Raw genomic sequence first — 9,115 nt, forward strand, 5'->3', positions numbered from 1 at the left:
GAGAGATGAGGTAAAACGCAAGGAAAGGTTACTTCAGGTCACTTCAGATCACCAGATACGTGCGCTAGATAAAACGTGCACATGGAAAATGGAAACGCACAGAATAGACTACAAGCGTGCATTCATGTGTTCAGTAGTGTGCGTGTATCCGTACACCGGTTGGTCAGTGTACATACGTACGTTTGTAAGACAAAATAGATGGAACAAAAAGCCCCTAGTGAGGCGATTAAGCGGACATTAGCTGATATTCACTGTGTGTGGAAACTCGCCATAGAGGAAGGCACTAAGATCCATCAGAAAAGGTAAAGTGAAAAGACTTTGAAAAAAGTTATATATTTTATAAGTGACATTGAGTTCAGCTTCTACAGAGGGGAATGGTAAAATAAGATTACAAGACTTTGATCCATTATACACGGTGACGCATTTCAATGTTTGATAATTATATTCTCATTTTCAGATGGATTCAAAGTAACCATTTAAAAATGGATTCTCTAGACTTGTGTTGACAGTCATTGATAAAGACCGATGAATAGTCGGACAGAAGTAGATAAGGGGGGGAACTTATCTAGTATGTGGAAGAGTAATGGTAGTTTAATGATTTTTTGGAATGTTTTTTAACTCATTTTATTCCATTTTCATGTTAACTATTTTGGGAAATAAAGATTATATTTTTGTAATAGCTGGAGTTTGAATTCGCCTACTATGAGATTCAGGGCCTCTGTAACACGGTTTTTTCGTATTAACTTTTTATCTATGCATTTCATAATTATAACGCTTATTCAGAATACATATTATATCTACACATAAATTTTGACTGTATTCTGCATTACGTAGGTTGAATAAATTTGGTACTTATAATGTAAAAGTGACCTTTTTTGAAGACGGGCCAACTTACTCAGAGAAAAGGTTTCGAACGCACTTGCTACGTAACTTATGACAGCATTTCTTCCCTCTTTCTCGATGGATGATTGGCTATACGTAACGAAGGCTAAACCTCTGGCGACAATGACATACAAATTTAAATACAAACAAAGCAGTACACCTTTATGAACTCTGGAACCTCTCCACTGATAATTGTCATAATGAACAAACCAACAAAATATGTTATAAATACAAAAACACTTCGATTATTAGTCTAACTCCCAAAATAGGTTTCCTAAGAAATTACAGTCTACTTTATGGGTCACAATCAGATTGACAAGATGTAGGGAATAGTTGGTAATTTTCAAAAACATAGTAGACAAGCTTGATTTGATAACTGCTATATCCAATGTCAAGCAATTTTTATTTATTGGCTATCTACCTATTTACTGAAAAAAATAGCCGGTACCGTATATTGGCTTTAAACCTTCACCAATAATTATCATCAGAATGATGACTTCATGAGGCTCCACCCACTTTTGTCTCGTTATAATTCAGGATAACACTGAAGGCTACCATGGGTATTGTTGGATTAGAAAATTTAACTTCTGGCTATAAAAACTATTATCTCTAGTAGTTGTAAAAAGTGCTAAATGATCCTCAAGGATCCCAGTAGTTGGCCTAAACGTTTAATTCATGTATATTACTGCTATACTGTTGCGGCACTACTGCTACAGTAGTATTACTACGCTAGTACTGATACCCCACCCACATCTATGTATCGTTCCGCCATTCATAAGTCGTTGGGTTTCAGAGCCAATGGAGTTTCTGTCTGGTGGATGGGCGGGGCAACATTTCGTCAAAAGGTGTTTACTTGCTTACGTAATGAATGTTTTTCGACTCTTGGCTCGTAATCATTGGCCATGGCATCGGCTAGATCATTTTTACTCTATAAAAATTAAAACTATCAGGTTTAGGTTTTGATAATGCTGACAAAATTTGTGTGAGGTTGTAAAATATACATATGTCAACTTTCAGCTACATCCGATGCTTTGACAGGGAGCAAAGTCCAAAAAACCGTGTTACAGAGACCCTGAATCTCATAGTAGAGTTTTAATGATTGATTTTCAGCTAGCTACAGAGATGACGCTCAAAGGTAGGTTATGCTTCCCAGTTGGGAGTTCTCTCCTATTATTTAGATGAGGGTCATTTTGACCCTCATAAGATATACATTATATTCACTTAAGACCTAATACTGTTCTAGGCCGCTGTTATAAAGAATGAAATACCTGTTTGGATCCTAACCTAACTTAACCTAGGGCACCTGACCATGAGACAATTGTTTCCACTTGTAGTCTTTATTTTTATGTAAAAGGGAGGGGAGGTTGTAATAAGATTAATCTGTTATAATGGACATTTGTTATATGAAATTCGTGAAGAAAACCTAAAGATTATATGAAAGCAATGTCACAATGATATTATTATCAAGCCATGGTTGTTCTCAGAACCGATAGACATCAACTCAACAAACGACATTCTTAAGAGAACACCCACTGCTGCAGATCTTAGGATCGTTTGTAACTTCCTATACACACACACACACACACACACACACACACACACACACATATATATATATATATATATATATATATATATATATATATATATATATATATATATATATATACACGTATATATTACATACTAGCTGATCAACCTAGTGCTGCCCGAGAAAACTCTGAATGGCAACTCAACCGATAAATTTCTCTCTCTCTCTCTCTCTCTCTCTCTCTCTCGTCTCTCTCTCTCTCTCCACTAAGATAGTTGCTTCAGTAACATTCCCCAGCATTTTTTATATTCTATATTTCACCACTTCTCAGCCTCCACTCCTATCAGGGATGAATTTGAATTTAAAGGGCACTGGGAGTGTGCCTATCCATCCCAGTGACCTTGAAAACTATGGATAACTAGACACTAATATCTGTCATTTTTGACATCTTATTTTAAACCTCTTCTCACCTCCTCCCCCCCACCCCCCAACCCCTCTGTGTCCTATCAGGGCTGAACTAGAACTTAACAGGCATCCGCAGCGTCACTATTCATCTCGGCGACCTCGAAAACTATGGATGAGACACTCATATCAGTATTTCTACATGTCACCAACCTTTTTCTCACCCCATCCTTCCTAGCAGTGCTGAAGTTGGACTTCAAGGTCATCAGGAATGTCTATTCATCTCAGCAACCTCTAAAACTAGGAATTAGACACCTAATATATGTTTTTGTTTTTGCTTATTTTAACATTATATATACACACAAATATATATATATATATATATATAGTATATATATATATATATATGTGTGTGTGTGTGTGTGTCGTGTGTGTGTGAGTGTGATTGTGTGTGTGTATAAATGGAGGTAAGTATGTTTGAATGTATGTGCGTATGTGTATGTTCCAGCATAACTCTGAAATGCATTGGGCAATTTCAACCAAACTTGGTATACATATGACTTACCATCTGGAAACAAATACTAAGGGGCTTAAGACATCACTGGCACCAAAGGGTGGGGTGGTGTGGGAAGGGGTGATACACTAAAATAGCTGAAAACAACAGATATTAGTGTCTAATCTATAGTTTTCAAGATTGCTGAGATGAATAGTGACACTCCCGATGCCTTTAAGTCCAAGTTCAGCTCCGATAGGGAGGGGGAGGTGAGAACAGGATGAGAAGGGATGACATGTCAAAATAACTAAAAATGAACGGTGATAGTGTCTAATTCATAGTTTTTGAGATGGCCAAGACGAAAAGTGATGCCCTTTAATTATAAGTTCCCAGTAGGAACTGAGGGTGAGAAGCGTAGGAAGGGGGTAACATGTAAAAATAACTGAAAACGGTTGATATTAGTGTCTAATTTATAGTTTTCAATGTTGCTAAGATGAATAGCGACATTCCCAATGATCCTTAAAGTCCAAGTTTATCCCCAATTGGTAGGGTTAGTGAAAAGGTTGGGAAGGGGTGACATGTAAAAATAACCAAAAATGAGATATTAGTGTCCAATCCATAGTTTATGAGGTTGCTTAGATGAACAGTGACACTCCAGTTGCTCTTTAAGTCCAAGTTCAGCCCTGATAGGTAGGGGGCTGAGAAGAGGTTGGAGGGGGTGACATGTAAAAGTAACTGAAAATGACAGATATTAGTGTCTAATCCATAGTTTTCAAGTTCGCTGAGATGAATAGTGAAGTTCACATTCAGCACCGATAGGAAGGGGGGGAGGGGCAACGTAAAAAATAAGCAAAAATGACAAATATTATTGTCTAATCCATAATTTCTAGGTCACTAAGATGAATAGTGACACTCCTGATGGCCTTCAAGTCCAATTTTAGCCCTGGATGGGGCGGGGGTGAGAAGTAGTGGAATATATGAAATGTTAAAAATGCTGGGCAATGAGCTGAAGCGACTATCTTAACAGGAAAGGGAGAGTAGAGGGAGTGTTGGTAGGAGAAAGAGGAAGATAGTGAGAGAGAGAGAGAGAGAGAGAGAGAGAGAGAGAGAGAGTTTAACAGATGTCATTCAGTACCTCGGCATTAACATATTTTTATATATGTTAGCCAAAGGGGAATTTTTTTGTTGATGATAATTTCGTACTCTCATGGATTCGAACCAGCACACAGGAGAAATCAGGACTTCAGTGATGTTACCGACTCGCCTGAGTCGGTAACATCACTGAAGCTCTGATTTCTCCTCTGTGCACTGGTTCAAAACCATGAGAGGACAAAATTATTATCAACCGAAAAAATCTCCTTAGGTTAACATACTATGAAAATATATTAATTCCGAGGTGGAGCGCATTGGATATTAAAGGACATTTGTAGCTTAACTCTTGTATATGAAAAGGATTTCTGACTATCATTTTCTTGTGGTATTCGCTTATTTAATGATTTTTTAAGCATATACTATATATATATTACATATATATATATATATATATATCTATATATATATATATATATATATAAGATATATATTATATATTATATATTATATATATAATATATAATATATATATATACTATATATATATATATATATATACATATATATATATATATGCTATAATATGTATATATATATATATATATATATATATATATATATATATAAATCCGTTACATTTCTTTTGACTTAAGTAGTTAATTAATTTCCTGGAAGTGGCAAACTATCCTAAAATCCCTAGCAGTGTATAGAATGTTGCATGTTGATGTGCAAAGGTTCTGAGAACAACCCTGGCTTGGTAATAAAGTCTTTTTAAATGTGATATCGTTTTCTTAGGGATTTTAAGTTTTCTTGACTAATTTCATATAAAAATGCGCTGTGTGTGTGTCTGTGTGCTTGTGTACTAAATGGAGAGAGAGAGAGAGAGAGGAGAGAGAGAGAGAGAGAGAGAGAGAGAGATCAGTTTAATCATCAAAAATACTGTAATAAAGTTTCAAAGGTATTCTTGAATATACTTCATGAACAGTTCCTGGAAAAAAGCTCGCGTGCGCCTCCGATAGAGAAGAGAGAGAGAGAGAGAGAGAGAGAGAGAGAGAGAACATAAAGCTGCAATGATGCTTCGAACTTCATTACAACTTTTACTGCGTACCAGGCATTTTTTGCTGCCTTTATAAAAAAAACAAAAAAAACAGGAGTTGAAATAACAATATCTGACCCACTTTAAGATTAAAGAGAAACAGATCAGCCGGCAGTTCTCTCTCTCTCTCTCTCTCTCCCTACATCCTCGTGGCATTTCTAGAATGGGTATTTTATGTTCCGGAAAGTGCTTGATCCAGAAATCCTAAATGACCTTTGCTTTTGTGACGCCAGTTGGGTAAGCTAATCAATCTTGATTCGGCCAGGTCTTTATCTATTATATATTTGGCAATGTGTGTGTGTATGTATGTATGTATGATTTGTATGGGCGCCCAGGCCGTCGGTCTGACGGGACTGAGATTCGGAACGGAGATGGGTTTCCACCCCGGGAAGGTCGAAACCTATGTTCGGGAGCCCGGGTTCCCAAAATTTTTACTTCCCTCCTTCCGAAGGGTGAGAAGGGATTCCGTGAAACAGAGCTGGTTCTGCCCGTGAAACGGGGCTTGCTATACCCGTAGATTTAGTTAATTTGCAAATTTCTGTATACATATGACTTCTCATTTGGAAAAGAATACTATAGGGTAAACATCAATGACATCAAAGAAGGTGCTTTTAGAAGGGGGTTGACAGAGAGGGAAAATGAGAGAGAGTAGACCGGGTGTTAGGGAGAAGAAAGAGGAAGACAGACAGACAGACAGACAGAGTTGGTATTACTGAGAAGAAAGAGGGTAAGAGACAGTGATTGTTGGAGAGAGAAAGAGAGAGTAAGAGAAAGGAACGAGATGGAGAGGAAAAGAGGGAGAGAGAGAGAAAGAGATTATTATATATTACATATATATTATATATTATATTATATATACATATACATATATATATAATATATATACTATATCTATATATATATATATATATATATATATATATATTATATATATATATATATATATATATATATATATGCAATATAAAAACACTGTATCGTGCTTCCAAGAAATCAATAGAGGGATCCACAGTGATATCCTTGTTTATCTAGATATAATATAATTACGGAAATATATACAAAGCTTAAAGCTTTCGTCCATCCTCCTGTGGACTTGATCACTAAGCAAATGAGACATGGTATTGGTGAAGAATTCCAAATAAACATAAACAAACAGACAAAAAGAGAACAGACAGACAGACAGACAGACAGACAGACAGACAGACAGACAGACAGACAGGACAGACAGACAGAGTTGGTATTACTGAGAGAAAGAAAGGGTAAGACGACAAGAAAGAGGTATTGGTTAATATTAAACTGAAAGAAGGGGGGAAAAAAAAAACAAAAGAGGGTTAAGAGACAGTGATTGTTGGAGAGAGAAAGAGAGAGTAAGAGAAAGGAACGAGATAGAGAGGAAAAGAGAGAGACGAGAGAGAGAGAGAGAGAGAGATTATTATTAATATATATTATGATATATATATTATATATATTATTACATACATACATACATACATAATATATATATATATATATATATATATATATATATATATATATATATATATATATATATATATGCAATATAAAAACACTGTACCGTGCTTCTAAGAAATCAATAGAGGGATCCACAGTAATATCCTTGTTTATCTAGATATAATATAATTATGGAAATATATACAAAGCTTAAAGCTTTCGTCCAGCAAATGAGACATGGTATTGGTGAAGAATTCCAAATAAACATAAACAAACAGACAAAAAATATTAACAAGGTTAAAAAATGCGAACAAGTCATTGGGTCGTATTCCTTTCCATAATTCGCTGTGATCTTCGAGGTGGGACAAAGCGCCGGTCTTCTTCCTGAATGACATCTTGAGGGTCGTTAACCAAAAAGGTAGTTTGTAGATTAGACTCTGGAACGGGCGAAGGGTGGTTATCTACATTATCAGATTGAAGGAGGCTGTACACATTTCTGAAGTTCTTTATTCTGGCTCTTTTGCAAATTTCTTCACTCAAAAGTAAATTGTTCTGTATTCCAGTATTCCCCTCAAAATTGTCATTCAAAGTGATGAGAGCTCCTTCCACAATTCTCCTATTGGTCCTATCCGCACTCTTATGAATAACTTTTCCTCCCTTGAAGTCGATATATATATATATATATATATATATATATATATATATATATATATATATATATATATATATATATATGTGTGTGTGTGTGTGTGTGTGTGTGTGTGTGTGTGTGTGTGTGTGTGTGTGTGTGTGCTCTGGGTTACACGGACCAATCTAGCTTCATAATAATGAGAGGATATCTTTACAAGAATCTCAATGAAAAAAAAAAAAACTTCATTACAATTGTTGTTCTGGTAAAATAAGGTAGAGCAATTCTCTCAATCTTTCCAAAGGAAAAAGTATTCCTCAGTTTATGATATTTTGTCAACAAAATTTAAAGGAAAAGCTGTTAAAAATCAGGTATAACTTTTTGCATTCCTCTCAATCTTAACAAAGGAAAACGTATCCCTCATTTTATGATATTTTCTCAACAAAATTTAAAGGAAAAACTGATAAAAATCAGGTATAACATTTTGCTCGCAAAATCTTTTATATCCTAGAACAAGATACCAGTAGTTACACATGCTGCAAATCTCTTTGCAGTTATTGCAGTATTGTTTCCTTGTCTAAAAGGCTACTGTGTGGTGGGATCATTTCCCCTGAGGCGAAATTGCTGGAGCCGATGGTTCCTTTTCCCCAACAATGGTAATTTGAAAATTACGACTGGACCATCGCTATAAGGTATCCCAATTGTCCGTATGGACTGAACTTCTGTCATTAATCGCTAAGTGTTCTTAATCTCAGTTTCCATGGATTTTAGATATGCAAGCCCCGAATCCCTTTTCAGATAGCTGACCACTGTAAATCTAGAATCCACTTTTAGATAGCTGACCACTGAAAGTCTCGTATCCCCCATTTAGACAGCTCATCACTTCAAATCTTGAGACCTCTTTTAGACAGCTAATCACTGCAAGTCTTTAATCCCTTTTTAGACAGCTAATCACAGCTAGTCTCGAATCCCCTTTTAAATAGTTAAGCACTGTAAGTCTCGAATCCTCTTTTGGACAGCTAATCACTGCAAGTCTTTAATCCCCTTTTAGACAGCTAATCAATGCCAAGTCTCGAATCCCCTTTTAAATAGTTAACCATTGTAAGTCTCGAATCCTCTTTTAGACATCTTACCATGGAAAGTCTTGTATCCCCCTTTTAAATAGCTGATCTTTGCAAGTCTCGAATCACATTTTAGATAACTGATCTCTGCAAGTTTCAAATCACATTTTAGGTAACTGATCACTGCAAGTCTCGAATCATATTTTAGATTAACTGATCACTGCAAGTCTCGAATCCCATTTTAGATAACTGATCTCTGCAAGCCTCGAATCATATTTTCGATTAACTGATCACTGCCAGTCTCGAATCACATTTTAGATAATTGATCAATGTAAGTCTCAAATCACATTTTAGATAGTGGATCTCTGCAATTCTCGAATCACATTTTAGAAAGCTGATCTCTGCAAGTCTCGAATCACATTTTAGATTAACTGATCACTGCAAGTCTCGAATCACATTTTAGATAACTGATCACTGC

Source organism: Macrobrachium nipponense, chromosome 4, assembly GCF_015104395.2.
Source record: "Macrobrachium nipponense isolate FS-2020 chromosome 4, ASM1510439v2, whole genome shotgun sequence".
Classification (NCBI taxonomy): domain Eukaryota; kingdom Metazoa; phylum Arthropoda; class Malacostraca; order Decapoda; family Palaemonidae; genus Macrobrachium; species Macrobrachium nipponense.